We start from the raw sequence: 24,820 nt of genomic DNA, 5'->3' as shown, positions 1-24,820 counted from the left end.
ACCTCACCATTGTCAGTGCCTACGCCCAAACCATGACCAACCCGGATGAAGTGAAGGCGAAGTTCTACGAGGACCTTCACTCTGTCATTGCTGCTATCCCTAAAGCAGACAAGCTCATCATTCTTGGGGACTTCAATGCTAGAGTTGGCTCTGACTACATCTCCTGGGATGGAGTGATTGGAAAGCACGGTGTGGGCCACTGCAACCCAAATGGATTGCTTTTGCTTCAGACCTGTGCAGAGCACGAACTGCTGATAACCAACACAGTTTTCTGCCTCCCTACCCGTAACAGGACGTCATGGATGCACCCTCGCTCAAAGCATTGGCATCTCATCGATTATGTCATCGTCAGGAAAAGGGATAGGCAAGATGTACGTGTAACAAAGACCATGTGCGGCGCCGAGTGTTGGACAGACCATCGCCTTGTAGTCTCGAAGCTGAATATTCGAATCCAGCCCAAGAGACGCCCCCAAGGCCAGAAGGCTCCAAAACGGCTCAACATCGCTAAGCTGAAAAGCATCACCATCAAACAGTCCTTTGTGGAGCTGCTGGAAGATCGTCTGGAATCGGCCTCTCTGGACAACCAGAATGTGGAGTCTGACTGGAGGACCCTGCGTGAGCTGATCTATAGTACAGCTTCAGAGACCCTGGGACCCATGACCAGAAAGCACAAAGACTGGTTTGATGAAAACTGTGATGAAATCAAGCAGCTTCTGGATGAGAAACGCCGTCTGCATCAAGCCCACCTGAGCAACCCAAAGTCCACATCAAAAAAGGATGCGTACGATGCCATCCGCAGGACTGTTCAGCAAAAGTTACGCCAGATGCAGGATAAGTGGCTGAGTGACAAAGCTGATGAGATCCAGGGATATGCTGACAGGCACGATATGAAGAGGTTCTATGATGCCTTAAAAGAAGTCTACGGCCCCACATCCTCAGGATCATCCCCCCTCCTCAGTGCAGATGGGAATACCTTGATCACCGAGAAGGAGAACATTCTCGAACGATGGGCTGAGCACTTCAACAGTGTCTTAAATCGCCCTTCCTCCATAAATGATGAAGCCATAGACCGTCTCCCACAAGTCCCCACCAGCGAAGCACTGGACGATCCGCCAACACTTCTTGAGACCCAGAAAGCAATCCGTCTGCTATCCAGTGGCAAAGCACCTGGCTCAGACTCCATACCAGCAGAGGTCTACAAGAATGGAGGCACTGTGCTGACTGAGAAGCTTCATCAGCTGTACTCACTCATGTGGAAAGAAGAGACGATCCCCCAGGATTTCAAAGATGCATCTATCATTCACTTGTACAAGCGAAAGGGGAACCGGCAAGCCTGTGATAACCATCGGGGCATTTCCTTGCTCTCCATCGCAGGCAAGATACTTGCCAGGATCCTACTTAACCGCCTCACAGCACACCTTGACCAAGGTCATTTGCCTGAGAGCCAATGTGGATTCCGGAAAGAGCGCGGAACCACTGACATGGTGTTTGCTGCAAGGCAGCTGCAAGAGAAATGTCAGGAGCAAAATGCTTATCTGTTCTCCACCTATGTCGACCTCACTACGGCCTTCGACACCGTGAGTAGAGAGGGACTGTGGAAGATCATGGCCAAGTACGGATGCCCTCGGAAATTTATTTCCTTGGTCAGCCAATTCCATGAAGGCATGCAGGCTCGAGTCCAGGACAATGGTGAAACATCTGCTCCTTTTGCTGTCACAAATGGTGTCAAGCAAGGCTGCGTCCTGGCTCCAACGCTGTTCAGCCTCATGTTCTCTGCAATGCTTACTGATGCCTTCAGAGATGGCGATGTTGGAATCGGCCTAAAGTACCGAACAGATGGCAAGCTGTTTAACCTCAGAAGGCTTCAAGCAAAAACGAAGGTCATGACAGACATCTTTAGAGACTTTTTGTTTGCTGATGATTGTGCCCTCAACGCTGGATCTGAAGCTGACATGCAACTCAGCGTCAACAAGTTTGCCACTGCCAGCAGGAACTTCGGCCTTACCATCAGCACGAGGAAAACTGAAGTTCTCCATCAGCCAGCCCCAGGGAAAGCCTACGTTGAGCCCAACATCACAGTCAACGGTCAGAGACTCAGTGCGGTGGAGCGGTTCACATACCTTGGCAGCACGCTGTCACGAAATGCGACCATCGACGATGAAGTGAACGTCAGGATTGCAAGAGCAAGCGCAACTTTTGGTAGACTCAATGCAAATGTCTGGAACAGAAGAGGCATTAGTCTTGAGACCAAGCTAAAGGTCTACAGAGCAGTAGTTCTCCCCACACTACTGTACGCCTGCGAAACTTGGACAGTGTACCAACGACATGCCAAGAAGCTGAACCACTTCCACACAACATGCCTCAGGAAGCTACTGAACATCAAGTGGCAAGACAAGACCCCAGACACAGAGGTGCTCGCAAAAGCCACCCTTCCCAGCATCTTCACCATCCTGATGCAGTCCCAGCTTCGCTGGGCTGGACACGTGGCGCGCATGCCAGACCATCGGCTGCCCAAAAGGCTCTTCTATGGCGAGCTGCAACAAGGGAAGAGATCACACGGAGGTCAGAAGAAGCGCTTCAGAGATACTCTACAAAAGTCTCTCTGAAAGCGTTTGATATCAACCCTGACTCCTGGGAGGAATCTGCAGTGGACCGTGACAAATGGCGCGCTGCTGTGCACAAAGGCGCCAGGTTGTGCGAGGCCAACAGGACTGCTGCAGCTGTTGAGAAGAGGCAGGCCAGAAAGTCACGGGCAAACAAGCTCCCTGACAATGATATGCCTGTCTTTGTCTGTCCCAACTGTCAGCGAACATTTCGTGCGCAGATTGGACTATTCAGCCATCTGCGCACTCACAGATAGATTCATGAGCATCCTTCCCCCACCCCACTACCACCCTCCCCCCATCCCCCATCTGGATGACAACGATGGTCATCATCGATCTCGATGGACACAGCACCACCATCATGTAGTTTCGTACTGTGTAGTGTTGTGTTGTATAGTTTTGTGTTGTGTTGTGTACTACTGTGTTGTGTTATGCTGTGCTGTGTTGTGTAGTGTTGTGTTGTTTTGTGATTTGCCAGCAGAAGTTCCCTTTCATCCCTTTCATTGTATAAATCGACAGAATATTGGATCATATTACTGATATACATATCACATTACATGGTTGTTTTGCAATAATTTCCAGAAATTGAATTATGATTCAGATAAAATAAAACAACAACAACAAGCAGTGAAGCAGAATGTCAAAGCCATTCAATATCATAAGCCACAATTATGCGACATACTGCAAGGGCTTTATGATAATAATTAAACCTGATAGATATCCACCTTCCTACCCCACAATCAATGCCTGTGTTTTGATATCAGATATCAGTTCTCAAGTAAGTGTGGAACTGAACAGTTCCGAAAGAAAATCATGCCCAACAATGCCATTATCATGGGCAAACTATTTTGTAAACGGTACTTTGATGTGTTGTATTGCGTTGCACTTTCGCTGCACACCTTTCGCCAAGGACCCCAGTTAATCTCCCTTATCATGTTAATTTTGAGCTACTTACTGACTTATTTGATGAAATAGTTCTTCCTGTACTTACTTACGGTTGTGAGATATGTTTGGTATTGTGGAAAAATCGTAATTGAAATTCTACAAACTAGTTCTGAAACTTAGACAGTCCACCTTATCTTACATGGTATTTGGTGAGACTGTTAAGTTCCCTGTGTCTGTCTCTGTAAAAACCAGAATGTTAGTATTTTGGTTCAAGCTTACTGCACTTACCCAAAACTATCTTCATTGTTTACAAACGTCTCTTCAGTGTATACAACACAAACATACACCAGAACCAATACCTTAAATGTATTCAGAATATCTTGAATGAAATTGGATTAAGTTGTTTCTGGTTGAACAAGCACAGTCTGGAAGTACATCCCACATGGTTCAAAGAGAAGGTTAAATGTTCGTTAAAAGATCAGTTTTTTCAAGGCTGGTAGACACATAGATAATGATACTATGTGTATCAATTACAGGATGTTTAAGCCAAACTTTGGTCAAGATGCTGTGTTACAAAATAACTCTGTGATCCAGTTAGTAAAATTTAGAACAACCAATAATACTTAGCCTGTTAATAGTCAGCGCTTGCAGTTTACCTGGAAAGGAAATAATCTGTGATAAATGTTCCACAAGATAAATGTTCCACAAACGACAGTGCTGATGAGTTTCACTGTTTGTTGTGTGTCCTTTTTTCTGGAACTGTCAGACAAAAGTGTTTACCTAGATATTATAGAATCCGCCCAAACTCCATAAAATTCCATTCACTGTTTTCTGAAAAAACAAAAGAATATTGTTAAAACTTAAGTCACTGGTTTCTTCCATCTGTAGTTCCTTTCGGTAATAATATGTTTTTGTTGTTAATGGCTGAGGATAAAGTAATTATCAATGTGTATTGTTTGCGCGAATGGGTTTTTGTTTTTTCTCTTTGTTCTTTGCCATTACTCTTACTGTTCACATGGTAAGTGTAAACGATGTATGTGTATAACGTTTCACTGCCCCCAGGGGACACATGAAATACACTATTGGCTTGCCTTGCCTCAAGTGGTCCTGCACTTACGTCGGAAGCTATAGAATCCATAGATATGAAGGGGAGTAGTTTTAGTTGGATGATAGCGAGTGTGAGTCACATAAGCGTTTGTATCTTATCAAAAGCTCTCATCCCTGTATTTAGTATTTCGCTTTGTCGATAAAAAACAAAAACAAAACAAAACAAGCAAAAAACGAAACAACAACAACAACAAAGAAAAACAAAAAACAACAACACAACAACAAATACAACAAACAACAATAACAACAACAACAACCACAACCACACACACACACACACACACACACACACACACACACACACACACACACATATATATATATATATATATATATATATATATATATATATATATGTATGTATGCATGTATATATATAAGCCGCACATTTCATACGGATGGGGCTTATGACTAAATCTTCAGATAAAGAAGAAGGACGCCCCCCCCCCTTCCCCAAACAATAATAGAGTATTCGGCTTGTTGACACTGTGAGAGAAACCCGGAAACAACGATTTATCATGGATAAGAATTCCTGGAAAGCAAACAAAACTTTAACGACAGATGATGAACCTCCCTCTCCCCACCGTCTTGACAGTGTGTGTTGTCTCCACGAGATTTCCTTAGCCTCCCGCTCAGTGACAGACTGAACAGCGTGTTTTGGTTTTGTGAGTGGGCCGGGCAGTTCCGCGTGCGACCCAGAGCAAGGCTTTACACGCGACACAACTGTACAGCCATCTGTCAGAAAGATGAAAAAGATGTTGTCAGCCTCAATGGGTTCTTCCTGCTACTTCTTCATAAAATTCCAGTACACCATTCTCTGCGCTTCGGCTTTGGGGGACATAACATATTATGTCGATCCCAATATTGTGTAGAATTCTTTTCACGAGAGTTTTCGAAGTAAAAATCAGGTTACTGCATGATTGTTCAAACTGGAGAAATAAACACACACACACACACACACACACACACAGAGACAGACAGACAGAGGGACGGACACGGAGAGACACGGAGTGTGTGTTAGCTTTCTCGGGCGTACAGAAAACCGGTTTGTTAGACATTTTAATAACAAGCCGTGAAACTCAAACATGATACCCCATCAGTCTACAATCTCTTTCTGATCTGGGTGCCCGGGTGAACGTGGCTAAACACGTCTGTTCACCAGCAACACACAACAGGAGGGTGACATTCATTGATGTTATATAACTCAGTGTCATAGAATAGAAAGGATGTGAGAGTTTGAAAAAAAAGGTGGTGTGCGTGCGTGCGTGCGTGCGTGTGTGTGTGTGTGTGTGTGTGTGTGTTGGGGTCGGGATGGGTGGGTGGGTGGGTGGTGGTGGTGGTGGTGGTGGTGTGTGTGTGTGTGTGTGTGTGTGTGTGTGTGTGTGTATGCGTGTGTGTGCGCGCGCACACACACACACACAAGACAGGACAAGATATTTTATTTTCCATGATAATTCATAAACACTCATGCGCATTGTTTTCGTCCAGTCACCGCCCTGAATAAGGTCTACACAGCATTACGTAATAAAGACATAAGCATGATGGTTGTGATATTTATAAAGAGAAAGGAAACACGTGCATTAAAAATAAGAACAGTGTTGTTGGGCTGGGAAGGTACAAGAAATAAAAAGCATGCATGCTTAATTATACTTTATGAAACGGGTATCACTTGACGACAAAGTGCTGCGAATAACGATGCATCAGTATTCTGATACAGATACACACAGCAATGATATGAGAACATTACAATAGGAAAGGAAACATGATTATATAGATATGATAAAATTGGTGTTGCATGTGGGCCATTGAGAGAGAGAGAGAGAGAGAGAGAGGGGGGGGAGAGAGAGAGAGAGAGAGAGAGAGATTCAGAATAAGAATTTTATTCAGTAAGGCCAAATCCCCATTTGAAGGGGTTGTGAACTATAATAAGCACACCATATTTTGCAACAAAAAGAAAATCGCAAAAAATATAAATATATGCAAATGTTATCTCCCATATGCACACACACTCGAGTTATGAGGAAACTGCAAAAAAAAACAAAAAAAAAACCCAACAACAACAACAATAACAAAAAACAACCGAGATACGTATATATATATATATATATATATATATATATATATATATATATATATAAACACACTATACATACATACATACATATACATTCACACACATATATATCTATATATCTATACACACATGCATATAAATATACACCTAAACTCGCGTACTTGTATACAGGAACCCATATACACTGAAATAATAACCATTTGTACACATATGCATGCACATGCACACATAAACATACATATATGTATTCAAGATACAGCAATTCCTCTTATTTAAATGCTTTGTATATGTAGTTAGCAAGATTTCGAATTGTGTGTTCATTTCTAGCAGCCAAAAGATGATAAAGTAAAAAATCAGAAGGATTTCTATAATATTTTGGATGTATGAACTGGTGTCTCAAGTCCTCAAAAGCAAGACAACCAAATACGAAATGGACTTCATCATCAGTTGCATTCATGCACATTGGACAGTTCATTGTATTTGCAGTATATTTCTGATAACGAAGACGATGCACAGCTGGGGCAGAAGTACCAAAACGAAATCTTGTGAGAGCGTATCTAATAAATCTATTTATATCCATTATCAAGTAAGGCTCTAACTCGTGAGATGACTTAAATTTTCTATATTCCAAAAACCTATCACTATTGTTGACATGGAAATTCCAGTTCTGCCACCTACAGTCGACAAGTCTTTGTTTCAATATTTTCAAAAACAATGTTTTATCAAGCATGAAGCATAAAATATTATCTTCATCACATTTCAGTTCAGTAACATACGGTACAAACTCATTCTTCATCAAACAAACCACCTCCCCACACTTCATACCATGACGAGACAGCTTTACAGAATATCGTGTGGTCGGGGAACAAAGGGGAATCCAGGTTATCCATAAATGTTTCAACAAGGCAAACAAAATGAAATGTAGCTATATAATTTATAAACACTCTATCGCCAAGTTTGTTTAACAGACCACCGACATTCCAATGCAGAAAGGAGAAAGATTGATTATTACCTGTAGCCGAATTAACTGAATCAGTACATCCAACATTCTCAGCCTCACACTCGTTCACGCTTTCACCTGCGATATCGTATGACTTCCCAACTTCACTCTCTCTATGTACATATTTACAGTTTGACTGCATGGGGATTTCACACACAGTCTCATTTTCTTGCACTGCACTGGCTGTGTTTTTACTTGCAAGATCAGCGTAAGATTTAGAGAGAGAGAGAGAGTGTGTGTCCTGTGTTTGGAGGGTTAGGGTGTGGGATGGGTGAGGGTGAGGAGGTTGACGAACAGGAGTGGTGTATCTCGTGTGAGGACGCATTTGGTGTTTTGGTGACTTTCCGTGTTAAAACGATTTATGGTGTTGCATGCCACTGTGAATGTAGTTAACATGCGCATACAGTTTTTATTTTTATTTTTTATTCTTTTCATTATATATATATATATATATATATATATATATATATATATATATATATATATATATATCTCAGAACGTTAAGAGCAATATTATGGAAGAGGACATTATATGGAATTTGAAATACGTAAAAAGCAATCATCATTATTAGAATGCTACAGAAAGCACGCACTTAAAGCTTTCTTCACAATTATCAGGTGTATTTGTTGTGTAAATGTACTGCGTCATCATTATTGATTATGACTCAGTGTTACATTGATTTCTAACTTACCAAAGAAAGAAATAAAGAAGCTTCTTCCATACGTCTCAGGTACTTGTTGCATCCTATATACCTTACAAAACCTCGGCGCAACAAATGGTTAACAGTACATTGGTCAGCATTAATTTACAATTGTTAACCCTTTCAGAAGCTGCAGTAGGCATACTAGCTGTGTGGCGACACTAAGGGAATGACTGTAAACGTGCCTGAGGTGATGGTAACATGGTCGGCACAGTCGGCAAAGCCGTGGGGAGAACGGTGAACGCATATAATGGCCGTCTCCTATCTGGAGGGAGCGATAACTCAGTCTGGTATGGCGACTACAAGTGATTGTTGTGGACATTGAGGGGGTTTGATGCCAGTGCCCTGTGTGTGGCGGATCAGATCAGACTGTGCTGATCACCAGTGAAACGACGGCCGTGGAGTAGGTATCCTCTGTCTGGTAGCCCCATGTGGACCAAATGATGGCTGCTTTCAGGCGACAGATACTTGGACTGCAACCAAAGAACTTTCTTTTCCTCCGTTTTCGAAACGCTTTGCTGCGTTCTGGACTATCCGTCTGTTTAATGGTGCAGTGATTTGGGTTGACTGGTTGTGTCGTGAATATGCCGCCTGACCAAGAAGCGAGGGAACCAGCACCGATTCGAACATGGGACCAGGATTTTACTCATCTCTGCGCTGGATCTTCAGTGTTTGTCTGGATGAGACAACAAATCTAGGTCACTGATGACATCATCAAAAGAAGGGAAATAACTCTGGAAGGCTGAAAATTTACAATTAAATTCTGATTTAAAGGGGTACATCTCCAAACCATTTTCTCAGTTTTGGGCGGTTATTGACTTATGACTTGAAACACAAGTTTCTACTGATTTTTTTTCTCGGCACTCAAAGTGTAAAACAACCAATACAGAGCGAGGCAGACACTTTGCAGAAACAACACTAACAATTTGGCATGGAAAATAAACATGCGTATGTAGATGGAAAATGAAACAAAGTAGGAAAGAAAGAAAGATAGAAACTTCGAAAGGAATATAAAAATATCCTTTGTGACCAGAACGTCACCAGCAGAACATGCACGATGATGGTTGCGCCACTTCAGTCAGTTACCATGCTTTTCTCATTGTCGATCGCCACTGCCGTCTATCACCTGACATGCCCCTTCCCAAGGAACTAATTTTGAAACGTTACTTATGGTTATGGTGGATTTGATTGCACATTGATTGTGTTTACAGTTAATGTTGGGACAGGTAAAAAGAAAGAAACGTATGGAAAACGAATAATAATTGTTCCTGTTTCGTCTGAGTGAAACAGAAACTTCATTGTCTCCAATGTAAAAGAATATGTGGAACAGCAGGTAATGCTTTCATGATAGCTATTGCCTGCAAAATCCAGTGAATCTCCTTTAAAATGTCCTGCAAACTACCTTGGCATTTTCATATCATTTTATGGAACATGCAATCTTTTCCAGCCAACGAAAGATCATTATATTTGTTATGAATACTTAGAGTCATCGGAATGGTAAAATGTAGGTTTTAATATCCGGTTGTTCCGTCCAGTAATGTACATATTTCTGAGAGAGAGAGAGAGAGAGAGAGAGAGAGAGAGAATGACAATTTTTTTTTATTGGCAAATAGCGTTTTACAGCTCTAGTGCCAAGGGGGATTATTCAGCTTATTTTAGTAGACGACGAAAAGAAAAAGTAAAACGAAAAATAAGGGGAAACAACAAGCAAATAAGTACATATTCATAAACACATTAACACTCACACCTTCACACCCACAACATTAATACAACATATTCCATATTACTCATGCATAATACTAAGTAATTAATTCGAACATATGACCATCCAACTTTGTAGCCGAGCATTTTTTGGTTATTTACCAATCTAAATTGAGTTATGGATCTTATATTTTATTCTGCATTATGTTTCTATCGTGTTAAAACGATCGTTCGGTTAATCTTTTCCTTCGAATGTTGTATGCTTCTACAATATATTTGGCGAGTGAAAATAGGATGTCTTCATTATCTGATGAAAGGATAGCTACTAGATCATGTCTTAATGCAAACGGATGTGTAAAGAATGTATAATCATTTCATTAAACACTGTATTCCTTACAATGGAAAACAATATGATCCTCATTTTCTAATTCCTGATGACACAACTGACATACACTATCACTTTCACTATTTTGAATATACCATACTCTATTTGCATTAAGCCCTAAGGTCCTGGATCGAAATCGAGAAAGGAGACATCGTTGCCATTTATTTGTAATTACAGAAATGTATTTTTCCGACTGGAAAATATTTTTAAACGAAAAATACCAATTATATCTTGCATTTTCTTCCATGTCTGAATGCCAGTTTTGCTTGTATATGTTGATAAGACGATCCTTAAATTCCGAAATAAATGCGACATCACTCCCTACTCCTTGGCTAATCCATACAATCCCAAACCCATTTTTGACTAAAACATTTTTTACATTGTCTATCCAGTTTTTCTTTCCTTCTTCATGCTGCTGTAGTAACATATCATAAGCCTGCTTACACAGTCTTGTCGGCGGTAATTTAATAAGTTTTAACCAATACTTTATGCACTTAATTATTGTACGAATTTTCAGTGGATATCTACCCGTTTCCCCATATGCTACTTGATTAAATGAATGAAGTGGTATATTCAAAAAACGTTTTATTGCATATGTATGAATGATTTCCATTTGTTTATTATCGTAGATACCCCAAATTTCTGCTGCATATGTGAGCATCGGCTGCTGTGGATTGGGATATATATATATATGAGAGAGAGGGAGAGAGAGAGAGGGAGGGATCTTCATTTACGAGGGTAGAACATGATGATATGGATACTAATGTTGCGCCCATCCTCCGTCGGAGACCAAGCTCTAAGCGCTTTACGAACGCGGAGTCATTTGCACAACAGGCTGACGACCTGGGTTGGGTATAGCGTCGTGATGGCTGCCATTGGGCGCTCATCTTTGTTTCCTTTGTCAATCAAAAAGATTTCAGGCACGCATACAATCACACTCAGACAGACGTAACATTTTACATGTTTGACCATTTTGTTTCGTTTCGGGGTTGTGCATGCTGGGTGTTTTTGCTTCCATAACCCACCGAACGCTGACATGGATTACAGGATCTTAAACGTGTGCATTTGATCTTCCACATGAGTATACACACGAAGGCACTAGCATGTCTGCGCATACGTTGATCTGGGAGATCGGAAAAATATCCACCCTTTAGCTAGCAGGCACCGTTAACGAGATTCGAATCCGGGACCCTCAGATTGAAAAGTCCAATGCTGCAACCACTCAGCTATTGCGCTCGGCTGTTGCAGCTTTTTTACATGCTGCCTTGCTGACAGAGAGAGAGAGAGAGAGAGAGAGAGAGCAACGAAGGAACAGAGCAACGAAGGAACTAATAAGTTTTCTGAAGATATAAAGAAGTGAAAGTCACTTGGAAGGGCAAGGGGAGGGGCAGGCAGATTTTCAGCTCTGTCGCACATGCAGAACAGAATAATGTCTGTCGGCGATTGCGTTGGTCCATGCATTGCGTGGACAGTCATGGCCATCTCTCATGAGCTAACAAAGCGATTGCAATGTGCACGCACGCATCCACACACACACACACACACACACACACACACACACACACACGAAAACTGCCGTCAAACACCAGGAACAGGATTAGCAGCGGGAGCAGCAGCTGCAACAACACCAAAGAATAACCACAACTACAGCAGCCACATCAACGATAAAGCAGGAATAAAACAACTCATAGAAGAAGAAGAAGAAGAAGAAGAAGAAGAACTACTACTACTACTACTACTACTACTCATTTTCCCACACGCAGGCCGTTTCGGAACAGCGACACAGGATTGAGGTCATCGATAAAAGTCAGAAGTGAGCTGACTGCACAACGAAAACCAAATAAAATAAAATGTTGGACATTTGCCCAGGGTGGATCAACTCTCTTCTCCTCATCTCCATCCTCCATTCCTCACCGTGTGACCGTCTGGCTGTGTGTAACGTCAGTTTGTGCTGCGGCATTGTGTTTCCAGTCGTGACGTGAGAACATGTGGAACTGTTTTTTTCTTGTCCCCCAGCAGCGCCTCCCCCGACCCCCTTTTTTCTTTCCTTTTTTTTGTTTTTACCTTCTATCTTTTCGCAATTATTTTCAGTGGAGTCTGCAGTTTTTACCAATGTCATAATTGTTTTTCTTCGCTTCTTTATTTCCTCATTTGTTTTCATTTTCATTTAAACATTTTGTAATGATTATTTTGGGGCAAAATCTATTCTTAGCCGGTGAAAATTTTTCCTTCGTTTCACTCTGTGTTTCTTTCATTCTTTTCTTTTCTCTCTGTCTTTCTTTCGTCATCATTATAGGATAGCTAAATGATTTGTCACTCGGTCAAGACAGCAGCTGTTGAAAAGTTGGGACAGGTGCCAGGCTGTTGAGTGAGGCATGGGGGCAGATCGCCAGCCATGTTCGGTCCTGAGTGACGTCAGACTGGGACCTTTTCATGGGGCGTCACGTCGCGTGCTTTGAAACTGTTTCTTTCTTTTTGTTTCTCCCCCCTCCCCTCTATTTACTTGTTTTTAGCTATTCATTTTCTGGAGGGCTGGGGAGGTGGTGAATCTGCTCTTGTTTATCTACTTCTTTGCATGTTGTTTATTTGCTTTGTTCGTTAATTTTGGGAGCTTAAAACAATGATGTAAGCGTGGTGTTATTTTTCGATTAAAGTAATGGCAATGTAACATCTTTCTTTTTTTCCTTTTTATTGACTCACTTGTTTGCCATTTTCTAATCTTTGTTTCTCTCTCTAATCTTTGTTTCTCTCTAACCCTCCAAACACAGGACACACTCTCTCTCTCTCTCTCTCTCTCTCTCTCTCTCTCTCTCTCTCTCTTTATAGTTTTGTTGTTGTTGAATTTTTGGTAATTTTTCTTAAGCTTTCAGCAGTACACTTCATTCCAGAATTACTGTCAGTGTAACATTTGTCTTTCTGGTTTGTTTTGCTTGTATTTGTATCTCACTGTTCCTTTTCCGTTTGGTGTGGTGGTGTGGTTTCGCTGCATATTCTGTCCTGTTTTCTTTGTTGCTATCTTTCGTTCGATCTTTTAAAAGAAGTATAACAATATAACAGAGGAGGAAAGTAAGTACAGGTAAACAATTCATCTGTCATAAAAAAAACCACAAAGATGCTTTAACGTACAATAAACATCATCATCATCATCAACAACAACAACAAACAAAATAGAATTGCATTGTTTATTCTAGCAGTGTAATGTGTGTGTGTGTGTGTGTGTGTGTGTGTGTGTGTGTGTGTGTGTGTGTGTGTGTGTGTGTGTGTGATATTATTTCTTTCTTTCTTCTGTTAGCACAGTTTCGTCTGCAGTTACTGGCACTGTAATATCTTTCTTTCTTTTTTTATTCTTTATTTCTTCTTTCTTTCGTAGTCTTTGAAATTATCATCTTCATCCGCATCGTCATCATTACGATCACTACAATCTTTTTCACTTGTTTCTCGTTTCTCCACCGATACCGTCATTAATTAACATTATCATATCATCATCATTGTCATCATCATCATTATCATAGTAATGGAGGAACAAAACAGCAGCAGTAGTGAAACTGTTTGGACGCCTTCTGTAGAGACATCACCCTCCTCACCCAACCCAAATGATCCATGTTCCCCCACCCTCCTGTCCGGTGCTATGTGACGTCACACTGGGACGTTGTTTCGTGATGCATTGCGTGCCTTGGTCATGTGTAAATTTGCGGAAGGGGGTTTCTTTCTTTTAAGTGTTTTTAGTTATTCATCTTTTGAATAAAAGGGGGGTGGGGTGGGTGTCTGTGCTGTAGTTTGTTTGCTTCGTATTTGTTTTTTTTTTCTTGAGCTTAAAACAATGCAAAATAAGTGCAGTGTTATTTTTCGATTAAATCAATTTCAGTGTAACATATTTCTTTTGTACGTTTTTCATATTTTTTCTGTCTTTCTCCTTTTCTTATTTGTTTGGATCCTTTCTCTTATTTTTATTTTATTTCTTTTTTGTTTTTGTTTCCACAAGTGTAATTTATTTTGCAATTACTGTCAGTGTAACTTCATCTTTTCTGCATTGTTTTGTGTGTGTGTGTGTGTTTCTTTTTCTTTTCTGTTTACGTTTGTCGCGGTTTATTCTTCGGCTGTTCTTTCTTGTTTCATTTGCTGCTGTCTTCCTTTATGTCTTAAAAATCCCAACAGCAGGACGCTAGAGGAATGTACGTGGAGGTAAACAATTCATCCGCCATAAAAGGAATCCGCAAAGATGCTGCAGTGTAAAGAAAAAAAAGTAAGAAAGACAACACCACCACCAACAACCCCCCCGCCACCACCAAACAGTCAGAAACCCAAACAAAATTGGCATTGTAAGATTTCATTTTCGTCCTTCTTTCTTCTTTGTTTCTGTCTTTCTTTTGTTGGCATACTTTTCTTCTACACTTACTGGCGTAATAATATATGTCTTTCTTTTGTTGGCATACTTTTCTTCTACACTTACTGGCGTAATAATATATGTCTTTCTTTTTTCTTCTTCTTCTTTCTGTATTACCCTTTTCATCGATATCGTCATTAACATTATCATATTGATCTTAACATTATCATATTGATCCTAACATTACTATATTCATTCTAATTATCATACCTGTCATCGTCGCCGTCATCATCATATCATCAGCGCAGTAATGGAGAAACAAAACAGCAACAGTGGTAGAATCGTTTGGACGTCTACCCTGTGTAAGGGTAAAGGTAGAGATCAACCCCCCAGCTGTCTTGCTAACGTTACACCGAGGTTTCAGTGTGATGTGGCCTGGCACTGTGATCAAACCCCAGCTGTCTTGCTAACGTTACACCGAGGTTTCAGTGTGATGTGGCCTGGCACTGTGATCAAACCCCAGCTGTCTTGCTAACGTTACACCGAGGCTTCAGTGTGATGTGGCCTGGCACTGTGATCAACCCCCCAGCTGTCTTGCTAACGTTACACCGAGGCTTCAGTGTGATGTGGCCTGGCACTGTGATCAAACCCCAGCTGTCTTGCTAACGTTACACCGAGGTTTCAGTGTGATGTGGCCTGGCACTGTGATCAAACCCCAGCTGTCTTGCTAACGTTACACCGAGGTTTCAGTGTGATGTGGCCTGGCACTGTGATCAAACCCCAGCTGTCTTGCTAACGTTACACCGAGGTTTCAGTGTGATGTGGCCTGGCACTGTGATCAAACCCCAGCTGTCTTGCTAACGTTACACCGAGGTTTCAGTGTGATGTGGCCTGGCACTGTGATCAACCCCCCAGCTGTCTTGCTAACGTTACACCGAGGTTTCAGTGTGATGTGGCCTGGCACTGTGATCAAACCCCAGCTGTCTTGCTAACGTTACACCGAGGTTTCAGTGTGATGTGGCCTGGCACTGTGATCAAACCCCAGCTGTCTTGCTAACGTTACACCGAGGTTTCAGTGTGATGTGGCCTGGCACTGTGATCAACCCCCCAGCTGTCTTGCTAACGTTACACCGAGGTTTCAGTGTGATGTGGCCTGGCACTGTGATCAAACCCCAGCTGTCTTGCTAACGTTACACCGAGGCTTCAGTGTGATGTGGCCTGGCACTGTGATCAACCCCCCAGCTGTCTTGCTAACGTTACACCGAGGCTTCAGTGTGATGTGGCCTGGCACTGTGATCAAACCCCAGCTGTCTTGCTAACGTTACACCGAGGCTTCAGTGTGATGTGGCCTGGCACTGTGATCAACCCCCCAGCTGTCTTGCTAACGTTACACCGAGGCTTCAGTGTGATGTGGCCTGGCACTGTGATCAAACCCCAGCTGTCTTGCTAACGTTACACCGAGGTTTCAGTGTGATGTGGCCTGGCACTGTGATCAAACCCCAGCTGTCTTGCTAACGTTACACCGAGGTTTCAGTGTGATGTGGCCTGGCACTGTGATCAAACCCCAGCTGTCTTGCTAACGTTACACCGAGGCTTCAGTGTGATGTGGCCTGGCACTGTGATCAAACCCCAGCTGTCTTGCTAACGTTACACCGAGGCTTCAGTGTGATGTGGCCTGGCACTGTGATCAAACCCCAGCTGTCTTGCTAACGTTACACCGAGGTTTCAGTGTGATGTGGCCTGGCACTGTGATCAAACCCCAGCTGTCTTGCTAACGTTACACCGAGGTTTCAGTGTGATGTGGCCTGGCACTGTGATCAAACCCCAGCTGTCTTGCTAACGTTACACCGAGGTTTCAGTGTGATGTGGCCTGGCACTGTGATCAAACCCCAGCTGTCTTGCTAACGTTACACCGAGGTTTCAGTGTGATGTGGCCTGGCACTGTGATCAACCCCCAGCTGTCTTGCTAACGTTACACCGAGGTTTCAGTGTGATGTGGCCTGGCACTGTGATCAACCCCCAGCTGTCTTGCTAACGTTACACCGAGGTTTCAGTGTGATGTGGCCTGGCACTGTGATCAAACCCCAGCTGTCTTGCTAACGTTACACCGAGGTTTCAGTGTGATGTGGCCTGGCACTGTGATCAAACCCCAGCTGTCTTGCTAACGTTACACCGAAGTTTCAGTGTGATGTGGCCTGGCACTGTGATCAACCCCCCAGCTGTCTTGCTAACGTTACACCGAGGTTTCAGTGTGATGTGGCCTGGCACTGTGATCAAACCCCAGCTGTCTTGCTAACGTTACACCGAGGCTTCAGTGTGATGTGGCCTGGCACTGTGATCAACCCCCCAGCTGTCTTGCTAACGTTACACCGAGGTTTCAGTGTGATGTGGCCTGGCACTGTGATCAACCCCCAGCTGTCTTGCTAACGTTACACCGAGGTTTCAGTGTGATGTGGCCTGGCACTGTGATCAAACCCCAGCTGTCTTGCTAACGTTACACCGAGGTTTCAGTGTGATGTGGCCTGGCACTGTGATCAAACCCCAGCTGTCTTGCTAACGTTACACCGAGGCTTCAGTGTGATGTGGCCTGGCACTGCGGCGTGCTGACTGCTCTTTCCTTCTTTCTTTCTTATGCTTCTGTCTGTCTTCTTTCTCTCTATCCTTCTATTGTGCTATATTTCTTCCTGTATTTCTTTCTTTCCTTTAGTTTGATTTCAGTTTTTGTTTTGTTGATTTCTTTTTTCATCCTTCTTTAACACTCTTTGTTCCATTTTGGAATTACTGATGGTGTAAACTGGGTTTTTTCTCTCTCTTATTGTGTTCTTTTCTTTCTTTCTTAGATTATTTCTTTCGCTTCCTTTTCTGTATGTGCTGAGGTCTTTTCTGCTTTGTTTGTTTTATTACTTTTTTCTTCAGCGCAGTTTAATCTGCAACCACTGGTAGTGTATCATTTTCTCTTTTTGTTTTCTTTTTATTTATCTCTTTATTTCGTTTCTTTCATTCTTTCTTTCCTTTCCTTTTTTCTTTCTTTTTCCTATTTCTGTGTTTTTTCTTTCTTTTTCTTTTCGCATTTCTGTCTGCAGACACTGGCAATATAAATCTTTCTTTCTTTTCCTTTTTTCTTTCCATTCTTTCTTTTCCCCCCTTTTCTTTTTCCATCCTTTCTTTCTTTTAGTTATTTCCTTAGTTTGTTGACTTCTTTCTTTGTACGGCAATTTATTCTCCAGCTGCCAAAAACGTCCTTCTTTGTTTCATTCTTTCATTCTTAATTTCTTACGTTCGTTCCTTTCCTTACTGTTTCAAGCACAGTTTATTTCAGTTACTGGCAGTAGAAAAACACCTTTCTTTCATTTGCTGGTATTATTGCGTTCTTCATTTCATTTTGTCTGTCTCTGTCTGTCTGTGTCTAACATCTTTCTTTTTTCTGTCTGTCTTCCTTCTTTCTTTCCTTTCTTCGTCTTCTTCTGTATACGGTTTTCCTGTCCATTGAGCAATGTTGTCAGCCGTTCGTTTTTTTCTGTCTTCCCTTCCATCTCCCTCCCTCAACAGTTCCTTGCAGGATTGTTTTAGCAAGGCCATTGAATCTTGTTATGTGACAATACCAACGTTGTCTTCTTCGTTTCTTGACTGATATCTAGTGTAATTCTGTTCAGTGCGTTTCATTGTTGACTAGTGGAAGACAAATACCGACATGACACCAGTTACACACTTTGGAAACATAATAGCTGTGGACCATACAGCAAACAGAAATACGAGGCTGCAAAGTACGGGAGAACTACTCTCCAGACTAGATTCCCTTGTTTCTTGTTGCTGTGGTGTATCTGGCGGATACGATGGAATGACATAGCGATCATGCTGTGTTACATTGTTCTGTGCCGTACTGTACTGCGCTGTCCTGCATTGCACTGCACGTTAATGTATTGTATTGCATTGTATTGTACTGTATTGTATTGTATTGCATTGTATTGAGGTGTAGTGCAGTATAGTCTAGTGCATTGCATTGCATTGTGTTGCATGACATTGCAACGCATTACATTGCACTGCGTTGCATTGCATTGTCCATGTTGTTCGGTGTTACGCGCGCGCGCGCGCGCGCATACACACACACACACACACACACACACACACACACACACACACACACACACACACACACACACAACGCGCATTATCGTCTAAAATCAGACTATGAAAAAAGACATCAAAGTGAAGAACGTACAGACAGAAATACTATTTATCTGTCTGCTCCTCCTCCTCAACTCCTCCTTTTCCTCCTCCAGAAAGAAAAGCTTCACATGCTTTTGCTTGAAGGACCCCAGATAATCAGAATCTTTACACGTTATTTTTTAAAATATTTTTTATAGGAACTTCAAACCGAGGTCTGTTTTCAGTGTCTGGAATTGTGACTTCTGTCTACAGCAGATGGAGTTTATATACGGGTGAGAGGCTTCGCTATCTGTGTGGGCCAATGCTAGACGAATAAATTGATGGCTTTTTTGTTGTTGGTTTTTTTTTTTGCGAGGAACTGGTTGATAATGACGGCTGTGCGCTGAACTCGCATTCCGAGAGTTATGAGTTCGAATTTCGGGCGAATTGAAACAAAGAAAAAGAAAACAAAAACTGTAGGGTGGTGGCCCAGTGGTAACGACACCGACTAGCAAGCGTGTGTTTGTGGGTTCCAGTCCCTTGTACGGCCTGAGGTTTTTACTACGCCCCCTCCACTTGACCTTCTGTGCTGGTCTGGGTGCGAGATCCGATAAATCGAGGCTCCATGTGCAACTTGCACCTAGTGCACGTAACATAACCCATGACAACAAAAAGGTTGTTCCTGGCAGAAATCTGTAGAAAAAAATCACTTTATTTTGAAAACAAAATTAATACATTTGTGGAAAAAAGGAAAGAAAAGCGGTTGGCGATGCACTTTGGGGACGTGACGCGCTCTGTCCGTGGAGAGCAGCCTGATTTTCACACAGAGAAATCCGTTGTGAAAAAAACACCACCACAATACCATACAGTATAATACGAACCCCCACCCCCACCCCCCAAAGAAAAATGAATAAGTAAACAACAAATTCCATCGTTGGCATTCTCCTTTGCTTGTCCCAATGTGTTGACGTGGTGGAGGTGGCAGTGTGGTGGTTGACAGGTTCCCTCCCCCCACTCCCGTGGGATGGTCATCATTCCCGAGGTCCATTAGCGCCTGACACGTGTTGACGTTTAACATGGATGTCACTGACATCAGGTTATCAGGCTGTCATCGATGCGGAACGTTCAGTTTCAGTTCTCTTTCATGCATATTTTTGTCTCTTGCAATGTATTTGTCTGTCTGTCCGTCTGTCTATCTGTCTGGCTTTCTGTATGTATGTCTCTCCCGCTGTCATTTCAATTCAATTGAAATTCGATTCAGCTCAAAATACTTTTTATTGTCTACTTCAGCCAAAACAACAACAACAACAAAATCTCTTTCGGCTCACTCGAACTGCATGTCGGCAAATATCAAAGTGACCCCTCCCCCCAACTCACGTCTATGTCCCGCACACCTTTCCAAGATCACCACACACACATAAGTTATCATGTAAACAGAAAAAAAAATTCGGGTAAGATGATACTACGTTTTTAGGATAGAGTGAAACAACTCTCTCTGTTTCTCTGTCTCTGTCTGTCTGTCTGTCTGTCTGTCTGTCTGTCTGTCTGTCTGTCTGTCTGTCTCTCTCTCTCTCTCTCTCTCTGTGTTGATCTTTTATTGAATGTTAACATTTCAGAGTTAGATAATCACATGCGATTATTTGTACTGTTGTATGCAGATGACACAATTTTACTTTAAGAAACGAAAGAAGGATTACAACAGTCCCTCAATGTTTTTCACAAATATTGTTTAAAATGGAAACTAGTGGTCAGTGTAAAGAAAACTAAAGTGATAATATTCAGTTCTACAAACAAGCCGAAAGCCTGTTTTTAAGTTTGGTGACACATGTTTGGATGTTGTCAATTCTTTTAAATATCTTGGCATCGAATTTAGTAGAAACGGAACTTTTTACAAAGCTAAAAAAATGATTTATGAATAGGGCCAAAAAGCTATGTTTTCGTTACTTCAGTCAGCCAGAAATCAAGATTTACCTTTACATATCATTCTGGACATGTACCAGTCTATGATTGTTCCTATTTTGTTGTATGGTGCAGAAATATGGGGTTATGAAAATGTAGATATACTTGAAAAATTAGAATTGAAATTTTTGAAACGCTTGTTCAAACTGAACAGATATACTATGACCCAAATTGTTTATGGAGAAACTGATATTTATCCAATTAGTATGTTAGTGAAAATGAGATTAGGTCGATTTTGGACCAACTTAGTGATATCAAACACAGAAAAATATTCTGGGAAAATATATTTGATATTACTTGACTTATATCGAAATGGTATTTATTCTTCAAAATGGATGAGTTGTATCAGCCAAATTTTAATAGAAGCAGGGAATGACTGTGTTTGGGATGCTCAATTCTTCTTGGAGAGGGAATCTTCCTGCAAGAATGTCAACATTGCTTTGAGAGATAGTTTTCAAAATCTATGGAGACATGCTCTAGAGGCGAGTAGTAAATGTTTGTTTTATCGAAATTTCAAAAGTGGATTTGGTAGGAAAAATATATGTCAAATGCCTGATAATTACGTTATCAGCTTCTTCAGATTTCGAAGTAGTAATCATAAGCTGGAAATAGAAACAGGGAGACACAAAGGCATACCACGAGAGTTACGGCTTTGTAAGGTTTGTAACATGTCTGTGATTGGTGATGAGTTTCATTTTATAATGGAATGTCCCATTTATGATCAGTTACGAAATAGATATGTTCTTAAAAAATATTTGTCTCCAAAATCTGTTTTTGATTTTTGTAATATGCTCAAAGGAGGCAAAAAAGTCATTTTAGCTGTAAGTAAGATGATTAGATTTGCGAATGTTGCCTAGTTATACTTTTGGAGTTAAAAGACATTTGTGGTTTCTCAACTTTTATGTGACATTGTTGTGTATTTGGAAATGTTTGTTCTGGGCGTGAAAAGTTTATTTTGCAGTAATCCTCCATACTCCAATAGGAGTGAAAGGATAATTAAAACTTGAAACTTGTGTGTGTGTGTGTGTGTGTGTGTGTGTGTGTGTGTGTGTGTGTGTGTGTGTGTGTGTGTGTGTGTGTGTGTATCTCCCGCTCTGTCTCTCCCTGTTTCTCTCTCACCTTCTGTCTGTCTGTCTCACACTCACTCACTCTCCCCTCTTTTTATTGTACCATGTTTTGTTTGTGTGCATTCGTTTGTGTGATAACTGAACTTCATACATATTCTACGTGTATTTTGTGCGGAAGCGCTGGATGGGATGAATTGTGTTAACTGCTTGCAGTGCTTAAATGAAATACATGCTCCTCCCGTTTCCTTGTGTACAGCTGTCCTTGTTTGTTGGTCTCCGTCTTCCTATGTCTGATATTGCCTCATCTGGGGTTTTTCTCCCATCTTTTCATGATCCTGTTTTTGTCGGTCTGCCTATTGGAATACATGTCCCCCCCACCCCCTACGCTCTTTCCCGCTCCCACTGACTGTTTCTCTCCCCCTTGTCCCTGCCTCTCATTGTTTACTCTCTTTGCCTCAGTCTCCCCTCTCGCTATCTACTGGCATAAACTGAAACAAGAATGAAAGAATATAAGATTAAATTTGTATGTTTTAAAAATAGGTGATGGGCAGTGAAGATAAGATGAATAGGCCACCATATGCACGTGAATGGACATATGTATACGTAATTTATACGCATTCACATGCATATAGACTTTACAAATGCATGGAAAGAGAGAGAAAGAGGGTTTTTTGTATGAGGTGGAGGGAGGGAGGCCTGAAACGAATAAGTGTGGGTGGCAGAGAGACAGACAGACAGACATACAGAGCAGTCAGCACCACGCCCCCCGCCAACTCATTAGCCGTTATCTACCAACCCGGCATATACGTACTGCAGTTGCTCCCAAACAAAGCTGGCAGCTGACTTAAGAAAGCACAGTAGTGAGACGCTCTCATAGTCACACAGGTCTTACCTTGTTTTAGTACCGTTACAACGGTCAACCTGAATGTGAATAACGAAACTGGAAACACACACACACACACACACACACACACACACACACACACACACACACACACACACACAAGTCTGAAACACAGAAATATGCACATACCTCTCTCTCTATTTTTCTGTCTGTCTGTCTGTCTCTGTTTTCACCTATTCACTTACACGTAGGCTCATTATACATATATATCCTGCGAGGTTTTTGCATGGGTTGTAAAGAAAGCCTGACGACACTGAATCACGATACGCATGTAATCTACTGTTGCGTGACTGTTGTTTGTTTTCTTTTGCAGAAAGGCAGCGATCAGTGGCGTGACACTTGTGCAGACTCGTGCTGCTCCCTCAGTGACACCTGACGACTCCCGCTTTCAGCGGCACGGACCGCTTACCCCCACGGGTGGGATTACACTTGGCGCCGGACACACCATGCCCCCCGACACAGATAGCCTCAGACTGCTGATGCATTGAAGTAAGTATTGAACATTGATTTCGTACACAACACTGATACATTGCGGAAACGATATGACGTGAAAATCGTGAAAAAACCCAAACGAGATCTTATGCAGACACTGTCAGACTGGCGTTGAAACAGCAGTTGACAGAGATGCCTTCACACGTACATACAACCAGATTGATTAGATTACTAAAGTAGCCATTAAACACGTAACCTATCACTACCGTGACACAGACACGACGATTAAGCCATTGAAATGAGGTACACAGTGAAGACAAATGTTTAACTGTGGGGGCTGGGGAAAGACCGAAAGGATGGTTTGGCGTACAGCGGAAAGGAAGCCCACACCCCTGAGTGGATTCGTTGTGTTGAACCAACCATAGTTCTTTGCTTTTTGAAGCTATTGTCCCCTTTCCCGTCTCCATCTGTGTGTCTGTGTGTCTGTCTCTCCTTCATACACTGTCTAGGAGGAAGGTGACACAGTGGTTAAGGCGCTTATCTGCCAATACAGTGTCCGTGGGGGTCTGGGTTCCAATACCTGTCTCGCCTTTCTCCCAAGTTTGGAGCTGATCTTTTTATCATTCCGATGAGACGATAAATCGATTTTATTGTGCAGCACGCACTTGGCGCACTGAAAAAGAACCCATGGCAGCGTAAGTGTTGTCCTCAGGCAAAATCGCACAGAAGAAATCCTCTCCGATAGGTAAACACACATATCTATGGACGCACTCAAGGCCTGACCAGTGGCGTATGGATTTGAACGGACAGACACCATCTTGAGACAATGAAACTGAAATCTCACCATGTCTCTCTGTGTCTCTATCCGTCTCTCTCCTCTCTCTCTTTCTCTCTGTTTCTGTTTCTGCCTGTTTATCGGAAAATCCCGATACTTTTTCTTCCGGCCCTCTCGGTCTCTTTGCATCTGTAAAGAAAAATCCTGATATATTTTCTTTCCCTATTTTGAATTTATACATGGAATACGTCTTGTGCATGTGTTTATTTCTATGTGTATTTCCATGATTGTTTAGCGCTCATAGGGTTTGATGTAAAACAACAACAACAAAAATATGTTCTGTTTCTGCGTTTTCTTTCACCCACTGGTCATTACGCTGTGTAACTAATCCGATCTCGAGAGGCTGCAGATTCACCTCGTAAAGTGCAGTTTAAATTGGTAAAAGACATACCATTTTTGTACTGTGGAAATTCCATTGTTTGCTTGACAAGGGGAAAAAGAAAAGAAAACTAGCGAGTTTTGGGGTTTTTTTTTAAACGATTCTTTGCTCTTCGGAGCTGGGCAGACAAAGCAACGTTCTGAACGTTTCCTTTTCATTTATTCGGTCACATAATCTGATGTAAGTTAATCAAACGCACTGAAGATTTCGGATTATTTTTTATGTTTAAATTTTGTCAATCCTTCACATTTGTGGAATGTATGAACACGGACATAGGGACACGCACGTAAACACACACACACACACACACACACACAC

At 41.9% G+C, this 24,820-nt stretch overlaps 1 protein-coding gene across 5 annotated transcripts in view; it reads left to right on the top strand.

Moving 5' to 3' along the window:
- LOC143296999 (zwei Ig domain protein zig-8-like) overlaps nucleotides 1-24,820 on the top strand; it is a 606,029-nt gene that overhangs the window by 33,948 nt on the left and 547,261 nt on the right. For all 5 annotated transcript variants that reach the window (XM_076609106.1, XM_076609107.1, XM_076609109.1 and 2 more), the window contains exon 2: nucleotides 23,170-23,345. The gene's annotated coding sequence lies outside the window, so the exon portion shown is untranslated. The remainder of the gene's footprint in view (nucleotides 1-23,169; nucleotides 23,346-24,820) is intronic.

The sequence above is a fragment of the Babylonia areolata genome, chromosome 22 (assembly GCF_041734735.1).
Source record: "Babylonia areolata isolate BAREFJ2019XMU chromosome 22, ASM4173473v1, whole genome shotgun sequence".
Classification (NCBI taxonomy): domain Eukaryota; kingdom Metazoa; phylum Mollusca; class Gastropoda; order Neogastropoda; family Buccinidae; genus Babylonia; species Babylonia areolata.
The sequence above is the reverse complement of the archived record's forward strand: the minus strand, read 5'-3'. Positions and strand labels throughout refer to the sequence as shown.